We start from the raw sequence: 12,401 nt of genomic DNA, 5'->3' as shown, positions 1-12,401 counted from the left end.
TTTCTTCTCCTAAAAATTTGGAGCATCTTATGGAGAGGTGCGTCTTATGGAGCGAAAAATACGGTACATCTATCTTGGGATTGGAAACAATAGCTGTTTCCTCCATGAATCTCTTCAAATCCCATTTAAGGCTGCACATATCAGTGGCGATGACTAAATCATGAGTGAACAAATCCCATGGTGTAGAGATAAATATGGTGTGAGACCAGGGACCATTGTGTTGATACTTGCTTTCTTGCCATTTTCCTTTTCCTGTTGACCAAACAGTCTGAAGAAAAAAAACAAGAGGAAGATCCAGAGGCCTTACATGGAAATTAACATGCTGTCTGCTAAAGCTGCCTCACTTGGCAATGCTGTCTGTAGCACTAGAATATGTACCACATTAATGTTAATTAATGCCTCTTGTGATACTGATGTTCACCCAGCCAGCCAGGACTGGCTCTACTTTAGTAAAACCAAAGGCAATTGCTTCAAGTAGTGGAATGGTAGGGCAGCAAAGCTGCCTTGGCACAGACTTTTATTGCTCTCCTATACAACACCAAAAGGAATTTTGGACTTATCATCCTGTTTTGCACTGTTCCTTTCATGTCCAATAATCATGGCATGCCTCCTCCCTAAGACCTGGCTGTTAGAGATGCTGCTGGCTTTTCTTATTGCCATTTCTCCAGTGCCATACATTTAATAAGATATGATCCAGTGTCACCAGAGCCAAACTGTGTAAATTCTGCAATTTAATTATGCATTTTAAAGAAATTAGCATTTTAACAATGTAGCTTAAAGAAATTCTTAGAGTTTCCTACAAGTGGTCTCAGACACTGAAGTATTATTGGCTTTGGATGCAAAAATAAGTCCCCTTGCCCACTGTCAGTCAGCAAGAGACATCTGCCTTCACCAACGGAAATAAAGTTAACTGGGAATTTCTCAACTTCTTGTATTAGAAGCGAAAAGTTAGCTCCATCACTGGAGATACAACATTGTAGTCAGATGGAAAATACGTGAAGGAATTAATGAAGTCAAAGAAATGCATGTACACCAAACAAGAGAGCAAACAAAGTCATGCATTCAAAATCTAATTCCATTTCTTCAAGAGCACCCCCCCATTCCAGGAATAGTTGCAACTAGCCATTTAGGCCCTAAAAGTAAGCTACTATGATTTGTACGGTGACCAGATATTTAAAAATAATGGAAATTCTGTGTCAGCTGAGACATTTAACAAGCTGGGTAAAAGAGAAAGCCAGAATCTTCTACAACAAGATTTTACCTTGTAAAAACAAGATTGGATCATTCTTATAATTCTACTTGTATCCACACCATTCCCTACATTATTATAATTATTCACCTTTTTTGTATGCAAGTAATGTATAGCTGCTTAAAAGGAAGGCACAAATTCTTTAATACAGGTTTCTTTGTTGTTGTTGTTTTAAGCATCCCTCTTTCCTGCCATGCAGTATGAAACACAGGTATCTTACTTAAAGACTTACCTTCAATTCATTCCTGGGGGGAATATAATCTGGACTGGATAGGAAAGTATAGAAGCCTGGAAAAGCAACAGGTTCTTCCAAAATGCTTGACTGTATATGGAATATGCAGAACCTGAAAAAGTCAAAGAAAAAAGATTTCATTTCATTGGTTGGTTGGTTGGTTGTATTTATATGCTCCTTTCCTCCCAGAAATATACAGTACTTGTTTGCCTCACAAGTAAATAACGGCACTAGCATTTTTTTCCTATTTTCTCCCCAGAAAGAAACAACACTTCTTGGTATATTAAAAGCTCCTCTTAGGGATGTGAATTAGAGCATATAAAATAAGAAATATCTGCTTTTCAAATGATTAAGAATGTACATATTGTACTGATGAAGCAGACAAAGATCCACCTGGTGTCTCACCCTTTTTCTAAAGCGGTTTGGCCAACTCTGGATCTTTGGGATATCTCAATAATAGCTGTGTGGCTAGACTTTGTTCTCCATACTTAAGAGTCATTCTGTATTCTGCAACAATCTACTTCTTTCTTGACATACTGCAGCAACAAAAAGGCACATATAATAATCACAGATAGATCTTTTAGTTTTAGTTTTAATATTGGTTGTCTCTAGACTGGGACATAGGGGTACTCTAGCTGCAATCCTATAACTGGAATAAATCTGGAATAAATCATGCTGAATTCAAGCAGATTTCTGACTAGACATGTATAGGATTGCACAGTAAATCAGTCAACTAACAATCATTCATTAGCAATAGAGAAGCCAATGGTAGTTATTTTAGTCATCACTGACCTGTCCCATTTATTCCAATGGAACTAAAACATGACTAATTTACTCTTGAATATAACCCAGTTATATTGAAGCCACCTAAGAAACAGAATTCTGGAGTTAATCCTCCAAACCAATTATGTGTTTAATTGCATGCTAGTTCCTTTCCTTGATTCTAAATCTGCCATCAAATACCATTTTACTAAGAAACCAGAGCTTTCTTCTCTATTTTTGTTCCTTACTCTTTATAAATATCAGGCTTTTCATTCTCCTGTAATCTTTGTTGTGATTTACAGCAACCTTAACAGAGCTTTCAAGGTGAATGAGATGTTTAAGGTGCGGTTTTGCCAGGTCCACATCACCAGTGAATTTCCATGACTGAGAAGGGATTTACATTCAGAATTCCGGGAATCTGTTCTTACATTCTGTTTTCTACACCACACTGGTTAACTTCCTGTAGCCTTTACCTTCTTCTAAATTTTAAGGCTTGCACCCTTCTCCATGTGTAAAATGTTCCAGACATTATGCTAGACAGTATGGCTTATTTACTAGATTTGCAGAAAGAGAGAGGAAGGCTTCTTGAGGCAGTCTTTCAATTGCTTATTGACCTTTCATCAGTCTCCCTAGTTCTCCGTCCAAATTCAAGGTCATGAAAAAAAATATTCTTCACATTTAGGATGTTTTAATATTTTTGCTGAGATATTTAGTCGTCAGGATAGAATTTTGACAGTATTGTGTTTGTCTTTTAAAAATGAAAGCAAGCACCATTAAAATGTCAAAATTGACTGCAGGAAGGTCAGCACTTCTGCTCTGCAGCTGAGACCTATATAATCCAAATAATCAGAGCAGCACTACAAGTCCTTGGGGTAAACACTGGCACATTTTTCCATAGGAAAAAAAATCCTCTTCTCTCCATAGAAACCTGTTCTTGTTTAATATCTCTTTATAAAATTTTTAAAGCTCTGAAATTTACCAAGGTAACCTTGTTTTATTTCATTTCTATCACTAAGTATACCTAGCGCTATGCTAGTAACCAGCGGCCACTCATACATCTTAAAAAGATTGCTGAGATTCTGGAAATACTGCAGAAAGTAATACAGTAAAAAGTCACACAGTAGACAATGCTTGCAGAACCACTTATCTTGGCATATAAATCTCGAAGATTTATTACATATAGACTCACTGCAAATTGCCTATGCAGATTGCACTTGTGATGAACAAGATGACACTAAATTTTCCAGCTTGATTAAATCTCCTAGAAAACATGGCAATGAATACAAACCTCTGTGACGGAAATAAATGTTTTTCCCTTGTACTGGAATAACTATTTTAGCGTGTGAATTTTATTAGAAGAACAAAGAGAGAAAAAGAGAAACAATGAGGTGATTCAGTTATTTAATGTCTCAGTGGCAGAAATTCCCTTGGCTAGCATAGTAAGTTGTAGCTAGAATAGGCCCGTTAAATCAGTGAGGATCTGGTAACTCCTTTGTAAATTCCACTGATTCAATGACCTACTCTCCTGGTGATTTGCTACACTAAGCAACAGGATTTTAGCCAGCTTGTGCAAATGCAGGTTTGCACTGATGCAAGGCAGCTGTTTTACAGTGCAGGTATATTTTAATGTCCAAAATCTGATCACTTAGAAGAGGCACATTTAAAACAAACAATTCACTTGCTAGAGGTAAGCATGCTAACAAATTTCTGGTGTGATGTTACATGTCGTGTCAGTGTTGTTAGTGCAGTAGAACTCCCATATCTGTGGAGCATCTGTTCCACAATCTACCGCAAATGCCTGAAAACCATGGATAGGGGCAAACTTTATAAAAAAACATGTAAGGAGATAGAAAAAAGGCCACAAGACCCACCCCCTTGTATGTTGTGTACAGGGCTGTAATAAATCAAGGATATAATCCTGCGGATGCAAGGGTCTTACTCTCTAATGTTTAGAATGTTTGTAATAATTTCCTGTGGTCTAAAAGCGCTGTCTCCTCTTAGTGTCATAAATAAATGCTCACCCACTCACCAGCTGCAGTGCACTTCCCTCCTCTGCTTTCTCCACGACTGTTTTCTCATTGCCAGTGATGCAGATTTCCCTGCCCCATCTCCTCATCTGAGTAGACAACTGCACAGAGAAGGCAGAGGAGGGAAGCATCCTGTAGCTGGTGAGTGGGTGAGCATGCAGAAGAGGCAGGGGAGGGAAGTATATGGCACCAACAGAACACTTATGCTTGTGCTGCACCAAACTGGGCTGAGTCACCAAAGCATAGTTCATGCCCAACTCCAGTCATACACCTCCTTTATTACCAAACAGCATCTGATATGTTTAAAAGTTTTTAAACACACAACAGGCATATGTCGACTCAAGACTACCACTGTGTACAGTATTCTAATGGACAACCCCTTCTTTGAGGATCCTTCAAACATAAATTCCAGTGGTGTCATGATGCACCAATAATGTGTTCTATCCCTGAACTATAATGGTTCCCTTAAGCATCAAGATGCAGTTTATATTTTTAGAATTACAATATATTTTTGTCAGTTGCACACTGAATATGTAGGCACACATCAAACAATAAAGGAGAACAATAAATGCAGAAACTAGCCTTGGGGGTTGTGGGCGAAGAGTGGAGTAGAGTTGACTTCCCACCCCCCCGTCCGAAATTATCATCTCTGAACTGGTGGGAAGCATGATTCAAATTTGGAAGGATCACCAGAAGCCAGTTTAAATGGACGTGTGAGTACTTTTCCAGTCAGTTATCCCTGATGTAGTTTACTTCTTACTGTTCTAAAGATGGATAATTAATTGCCAGATGCCTGCAACATGCATTGTTCACTGTGGTTTCATACAAGCTGGCAATGTTTCTGCTACTGTGATTACCCCAAAAATATTATTTGGCAAATACTGAAAAGATTAGGAGTAACTCCTCCACACTGCTAGATTACTTTTGATGTGAGACAGTAATTCATGCCAATGAGAAGAAAGCTCAGCACCAGGCAGCAATTAAAAATAAACACAGTTTTAAAACAGAGAAGTGTCATTTTTTAATGGAATGTCTTGTGCTGAAGAACAGCTGTTTTGTTTCAGTTGTTTATGATCACAACTCAGCATGTAGTAATGTAAAAAAAATGTTACTGTTGGGATTTAGAAGAGCAGTCGTGCCCTAGCAATAAGACATCATTCTGACCCATCTGTGATTAAATCTTTGATGAAAAATAGATGAAAACTTTTTATCTGTAAGCACTACTGGGTTTTTGAAAATTGCTTAAGTTTCAAATGCAGATAGAGATGAAAAACAAAGTGAAGAGAAACATTGCATAGAATTTGAGTTTTTAGAAGTTTCTGCTTGTGTGCAAGGTTTGCTCTCTCTACATAACAGCGGAGAGCATGCATATAAGTAGAAAAGTAAACATGCTATTGGACAACATTTTTTATTGCGGGACACATGCAGCCTGCCTAAAGAAAGGTGCAAAGTTTGTGTTTTTCCCCCTTGATTCTTACTCATTGTTCCTTCAATGTTTGTCCTAACTGTAATTCTGTAGAACTAGGGGTCAAATTGTATGTTACGGAGATAGCATATTTCCTGCTTCTAGCATATATTTGTCCTGAAGTGACAGGATTTCTTCAGAACTGTCTGTAGACTTGCAACTTTAGCCTATGGTTACAGTGGTGCCTTGCAAGACGATTGCTTCGCATAACGATGAATTCGCTTTACGATGAGGTTTTTGGAGCGATCTTGCACTTCGTTTAACGATGTTTCCTATGGGCGATTTTCACTTTACGATGTTAGGGACCTTGCCTCGCAAGACGGTTAAATTTTAGGTCCCTGTTTTTCACTTTACAATGTTTTTGACAGCTTGGCCTTGCTTCGCTATACGAGTCTTTTAATGGTCTCTGTTTCGTTAGACGGCTGTCTTTGCTTGGGAACCGCGTTTCACTTAACAATTTTCGCTTTACGATGACAATCCATTCCCACTGGAACGGATTATCAGGTTTTCAATGCATTTCAATGGGAAAATGTGTTTCGCAAGACGATGTTTTCGCTTAACACCGATTTTCACGGAACGAATTAACATTGCCTTGCAAGGCACCACTGTATTTTCTTATTGTCAGTCACAAAACAAATCAATGCAACAACTGGTCTCCAATATTTCTCAGATGACTCTCTTAATATTCATTCATGATCTGGAAGCCTAAGAACATGATGGCACTCCTTTCTTTCAACAATTCATTCAAAAGTTCCCACCTATATACTGAAGGGAGCTAACAAGAAGATCCTAAATTAATAATTGAAAACATCCCTTACATTTTAATACTAAAACAGCAGCCATAAAGTTTTTTAGAAAAATCAGACAGCAATTAAAATATACCACACATTACGTATAAGCCAAATGACTTCATAAAAAGCAGCTTTTTACTCATTTTTTTTAAAAAAATCTCATTTCCCTCAGAAAAGGAACTGCAACTCATAGAGCAGTCACTGAAGAGGCCTTCTCACTGGTCCCTGGTATTTCTAAGCACACCAGAAGATAAAAAAAGGAACTGCAGAATATTTCTGCAGGCAGGTTAGCTCACATGAAAGAAGGTGGTCCTTCAATATCTTCTATGTGTAGGCCAAAAAGGTTGGGAAACATTTGGTCATGATCAGTTGTATGTGGAGTGAGACTTGAAGGGCCTGTTTGCCATCTCATTAAGAATTAACCTGAGAAATGAAATCAAAGGAAGGGCTGTCAAGATCCAAGTGTATACACTTCAGGTAAAGGTAAAGGTAAAGGTTCCCCTTGACAATTTTTGTCCAGTCGTGTTCGACTCCAGGGGGCAGTGCTCATCCCCGTTTCCAAGCCATAGAGCCAGCGTTTGTTCAAAGACAATCTCCCGTGGTCACATGGCCAGTGCGACTTAGACACGGAACGCTGTTACCTTCCCACCAAGGTGGTCCCTATTTATCTACTTGCATTTGCATGCTTTCGAACTGCTAGGTTGGCAGGAGCTGGGACAAGCAACGGGCGCTCACTCCGTCGCATGGCTTCGATCTTATGACTGCTTGGTCTTCTGACTGCAGCACAGGCTTCTGCGGTTTAGCCCGCAGCGCCACTACGTCGCCTTTGCTTACAATAACTCAATTTGGAAATCTGAAACTCAACACACACATATATCCTGCTTTTATAACCTTTTATAACCTTTCTAAGGTCTCCTGCTAGCATCCAAATGATGGTCAGTGTAACTGGCACTGTGAACTGGCACAGACAGGAAGCACAAGAGCAAGTCAACAGAGCAGGGAGGAAGGAGAGGGAAGACAGAGAAAGATGAAGCAGGAGGGCTTAGCAAACAAAAAGAAGATGGAGGATCCTTTGGCATATCTGCCCCTCTCCCCACGATTATTATTTATTTATTTATTTATTTATTTATTTATTTATTTATTTATTTATTTATTTATTTATTCATTCATTCATTCATTCATTCATTCATTCATTCATTCATTCATTCAATTTATATGCCGCCCACACTACCCACACTACCACACTACTATAATGTGCAAAGGAGGTTTTCTTGTTTTAAAAAATATATTTTTTAGAGGAAAAAATCTAGAGTGAGGGTAGCAGGAGAAGATGTGGACTTTGAAAGTTTAAGGATAGCAATGTGCGGCCCCTTGAAGGAGGATTCTTCATCTTCTACTTCAAGATGCATAACATGGTGGCTGCAACATGGCCACAAAGACCATCAACGGATGAGTGGTAGTGAGCATGGCTGCCACAACTACTTCTAGAGAGTGTGGGGAACTGGTCCCCAGAACTTGTGGAAGTTGTCCATCCCTGAAGGGGTTTAATCAACTGATGTGAAATGTGAGAGGCAAGGTTACCCAGAACAAACTTAGTCTCAAGAAATAGTCAAACTTTGCACAATTTCATATAGTTTAGTCCAATTATAGATGTAAATAAAAGAGGATAATAATACATTGCTTATAATTGTTCTGTGAACAATGGTTAACATCTATAAAATACTAATAAAAGTATAAGTGAAGGCAGAAACATTTTTCTTTTCTTCATTCTATACCAAAACAGATTGTCACTGCTTTAAAGCTTCCCTGCAGTTTCATATGCAAGCAATTTTCTGTCCTGCTGTGTGGGAGTGGGCAGGGCTTAATTCAAAACAGAAAGTAAACAAACCAGCTGCTGTCTGCCCTTGTGCAGCTCCAGTGGCACTCTGGGTGAGCGCTAGTGCACACAGCTTAGAGGGAACATTGTGCCAAGTATTTTCTAGGTTAGTAGGACTGGGGTTTATTACTCCACATTTTTGTTGCGTTCCAGAAAGCAGTGTGCAATTGATTCTTATAAGGTTAGGAGGCATAAACCTCTTGGGAGCATTTAAGTCCTGGAAGTCTCAAAAGTGTATAGGATATTTGCTAAACTGAAGAACAAAGGCTCTACAACAATGAAAAGAAGCTGCTTAAAAACAGAGTATATGAGGTTTTTTGACAATGCAAACTCACTAATGGGAGAGATATCTTGTGCATCTTTTAAAAAATTATCACTGGCCATTCTGTCACTTGCAGTAATGTCTGTTTCCTGTAGCAAAGTTGTACAGTTTGGGAGAAGGAAATACTCAAAACAAGGTTCTGGAATCTAAACTAGAGATGAGCATGAATCAGAAAAATGGTGATTCATTTTGATTCATGATTCTTCAAGGTTGATGAATTATGAATTCATCAAGGTTGATGAATTATGAATTGATGATTTTTTTTGACAAACTGATGAATTAATGCATCACTTCATTTTTGCCTTTAAACCCCCATAAAATGACCCCCCCACAAGAACCTAGATACACCAACATTGCAGAGAAGCTTCCCCTGACTCTCCTCTACAAACCCTGCAAGTTTGGTGAAGTTTGGGTTTTGGACATCCGAGTTATGCACCCACAAAGTGGCCCCCTCAGAAATAGTCCTTTAGCAGCTGGCTTGGGAAAACCCAACCTTAACCAAACTGAGATATTGTAGAGGACAGTCATGGGAAGCTTCTCTGTAATGCTGGTCTCTCTAGGTACCTGGGGGGGGGGACTTTTCTGGGGGGCCCTCTTTGTGGGTATATAACTTGGAAATCTGAAACTCAATCTTCACCAAATTTGGAGGATTGTTAAGGACAGTCAGGGGAACCTTCTCTGCAATTTTGGTGTCTCTAAGTGCCGGGGAGGGCATGTTATAGCTCAATGAATCAAAGAATAAAAAATTGCTAAAAATTCATTGATTCATTTTCATCGGGGTCATTGATTCATATGAATATGAATGGATGAATTAGTGATTTTTGATGAATTTTGCAATTCATTTTTCAATTTGTTCCCATCTCTAATCCAATCAGAACTCACTACCTATCACAAAGAAGAAAAGAACTAATAATAAATATGGCAGAAAATTCTATATAATCCAAAGTTATTTACAAACACATGGGGCTATAAGTGACCTCCCTAAAAATCTTATAGCTTCCATGGATCCACATTATCAACATGCACAGGGTTCATGTCTCATTGTGTTGTATGGTTTCTCTATTTCCCTTTTTTTTTTTGTGAACTTCAGCAGCAGGACAGGAGGACTTAAATCACTAGAGAGGAAAACTTCCTGTTTCTCAAATATTTCAGAGAAAAGGATTATGAGATATTTCTTAAACTCTGCATAACTGGTAAGTATGGATAATGTCTACCCGACAATCATAGGAATTCATGCTGTAATCAAATCTGAAGTCTGTTTTCAAACACTTCAGATTTTAAAATTTAAAATGATAACAAACTAAGCAGCATTAAGGGGCAAACATTTTTAAAAGGGCATGAGAGGGATCTCTTCACATCCAAACATAATGACTTCAGACAGAATTCTCAAAGAATGTGATAGAGTGTCATAATCTTTCTCACTTTGGAACAATATTAGCAAATCTAGACAAAGGATGCTACCGGCAATGCCAGCCCCATGAATCCCTCAACACTGTAGAAACCCGTCAGAGAGATTATTCAAAAGGAATTGCTTGCATCAAATCCACCTGCTTATTCATTGCTGCACAAGCATGCAACAATAGATATTGTGCAACAGCTCAATTCAGCTTTCCATTAGGAAATTCAAAAACTAGAGAGCCCCCAAACAAAGAAAATAACTTTGAAACTTGACATCAGATCAGCATCAAATTTATTTATTTATTTATTTATTTATTTATTTATTTATTTATTTATTTATTTATTTATTTATTTATTCATACCCCGCCCCTCTAGACCATGTCTACTCGGGGTGGCTTACAACATAAATAAATCAATATTAAATATATATATATAATCATTAAAAATACAATTACTATATTAATTAAGACAATTAATTTAAGAAAAGGATTACCAAGATGGGGTAGGATAAGGAAAGAAGAAATAAAAAGACTTAGCTGACTGGAGGGAAGGCCTGCCTAAATAGCCAAGTTTTTAATTGTCTTTTAAAAACACCCAGCGAGGGTGCCAGCCGAATTTCTGTTGGGAGGGCGTTCCACAGCTGAGGGGCCACCGCCAAGAAGGCCCGGTTTCTGGTTTTTTCCTTCCAAGCCTCTGTCGGCGTCAGGCACCTCAGCCGTCCCTGCTGGCTATGGTGGGTGATTCGGGTAGATCTGGGTGGGAGAAGACGATCTGCCAAATATTGAGGTCCCAAACCGTTTAGGGCTTTATAAATGATCATTAGCACTTTGAAGTCAACGCGGAAACGGATGGACAACCAGTGCAAAGCAGCCAGAGTGGGGGAGATATGCTGGTGTTTTCTCACCCCACTAAGTAGCCTGGCTGCCACATTCTGGACCATCTGAAATTTCTGCATCAGCCTCAAAGGCAGCCCCACGTAGAGTGTGTTACAATGGTCTAATCTCGAGATTACGAGCGCATGTACTAGAGTAGTGAGGGCCCCACGATCAAGATATGGACGCAGCTGGGCAATCCGCCATAGATGAAAATAGGCGGAGCAGACCACGGACGCCACCTGGATTTCCATGGTAAGTGCCGTGTCCAGATGTATCCTCAAGCCGCGAACCTCATTCTTTGCGGCAAGGGTCGTCCCCCCCAAAAGAAAGGGAGTTACCTATACTGCTGATGGAAGGACCGCCCACCCTCAAGACCTCTGTCTTGTCCGGGTTCAGCCTCAACCCATTCGATTGCATCCATTCCAGTACAGTCTCCAGGCAGCGCTGGAGGGACAGAACGGCATCCACTGAGGTAGACGAGAAGGAGATGTAGAGCTGCGTGTTGTCAGCATACCGGTGACACGAGGCTCCACACACCCTGATGACCCCTCCCAGTGGCCTCATGTAGATGTTAAACAGCATTGGAGAGATGATATTGACCCCTGTGGAACCCCACAATTGAGGCTCCACGGAATTGAAACCCTCTCTCCAAGCTGTACTCTCTGGGGCCGGTCCTCCAAGAAGGAACGGAGCCAAGCAAGCACTAGGCCACCTACTCCTAACTCAGAGCCTTCCCAGGAGGATACTGTGGTCAATGGTATCAAAGGCCGTTGAGATGTCAAGGAGGACCAACAAGGACATATTGCCCCCATCGGCCTCCCTCAACAGGTCATCCATCAGTGCGACCAGTGCCGTTTCCATACCATAGCGCGGCCTGAAGCCCGACTGGAATGGGTCCACAGCTGTCTTTCTTTCATATAATATGAATGATTTTGACCTTGGTTTCCAGTGACAGTCTTTGTGAACTCCAATATCTTCTCTTTTTAATATATATTTCAAAAGACAAAGGGACATATTTTGGAAAACTTGCACACGACATGTCTGTAGAGCTTTTAATACAGCTTTTCTTCCTCAGGTTGCCTTACTCAAGGAAACTGGAACATAGCTTTCTAGTCTGAAATCTGTGGAGTGGGCATGACATTACTTTAACTGAAAGTTTAAAGGGTGCATATTTTTCCATTATATGTGTTGTACCTATTCATACCTTTTTAAGATTGACAAGTCTTTCTTTATATATATATTTTTTGCATGTTTGGAGAGTCCCTCTAAAACCAGGGGAAACTTCAAAAATATGAAGCAAAAACTGCAAAAAGTATGAGAAAGTCTCAATCCAGCCCTATAATCAGCTAGTGTCAACTCAACCAATATCAGCAAAATTGATGCAATTTCATTCTTGGTTCCTGG

The 12,401-nt window shown here is 39.5% G+C and overlaps 1 protein-coding gene across 4 annotated transcripts in view; it reads right to left on the bottom strand.

Annotated features, from left to right (window-relative positions):
* Positions 1 to 12,401, bottom strand: part of SULF2 (sulfatase 2) — a 336,643-nt gene that overhangs the window by 237,415 nt on the left and 86,827 nt on the right. For 2 of the 4 annotated variants that reach the window (XM_020779453.3, XM_072996894.2), the window contains one exon: positions 1,482 to 1,593. The exons of 1 other annotated variant lie outside the window; for it this stretch is intronic. The gene's annotated coding sequence lies outside the window, so the exon portion shown is untranslated. Of the gene's footprint in view, positions 1 to 1,481; positions 1,594 to 6,822; positions 6,950 to 12,401 lie in introns of all 4 variants that reach the window. One more of the 4 variants, XM_078392669.1, reaches the window with a different exon arrangement.

The sequence above is a fragment of the Pogona vitticeps genome, chromosome 4 (assembly GCF_051106095.1).
Source record: "Pogona vitticeps strain Pit_001003342236 chromosome 4, PviZW2.1, whole genome shotgun sequence".
Taxonomy (NCBI): Eukaryota; Metazoa; Chordata; class Lepidosauria; order Squamata; family Agamidae; genus Pogona; species Pogona vitticeps.
The sequence above is the reverse complement of the archived record's forward strand: the minus strand, read 5'-3'. Positions and strand labels throughout refer to the sequence as shown.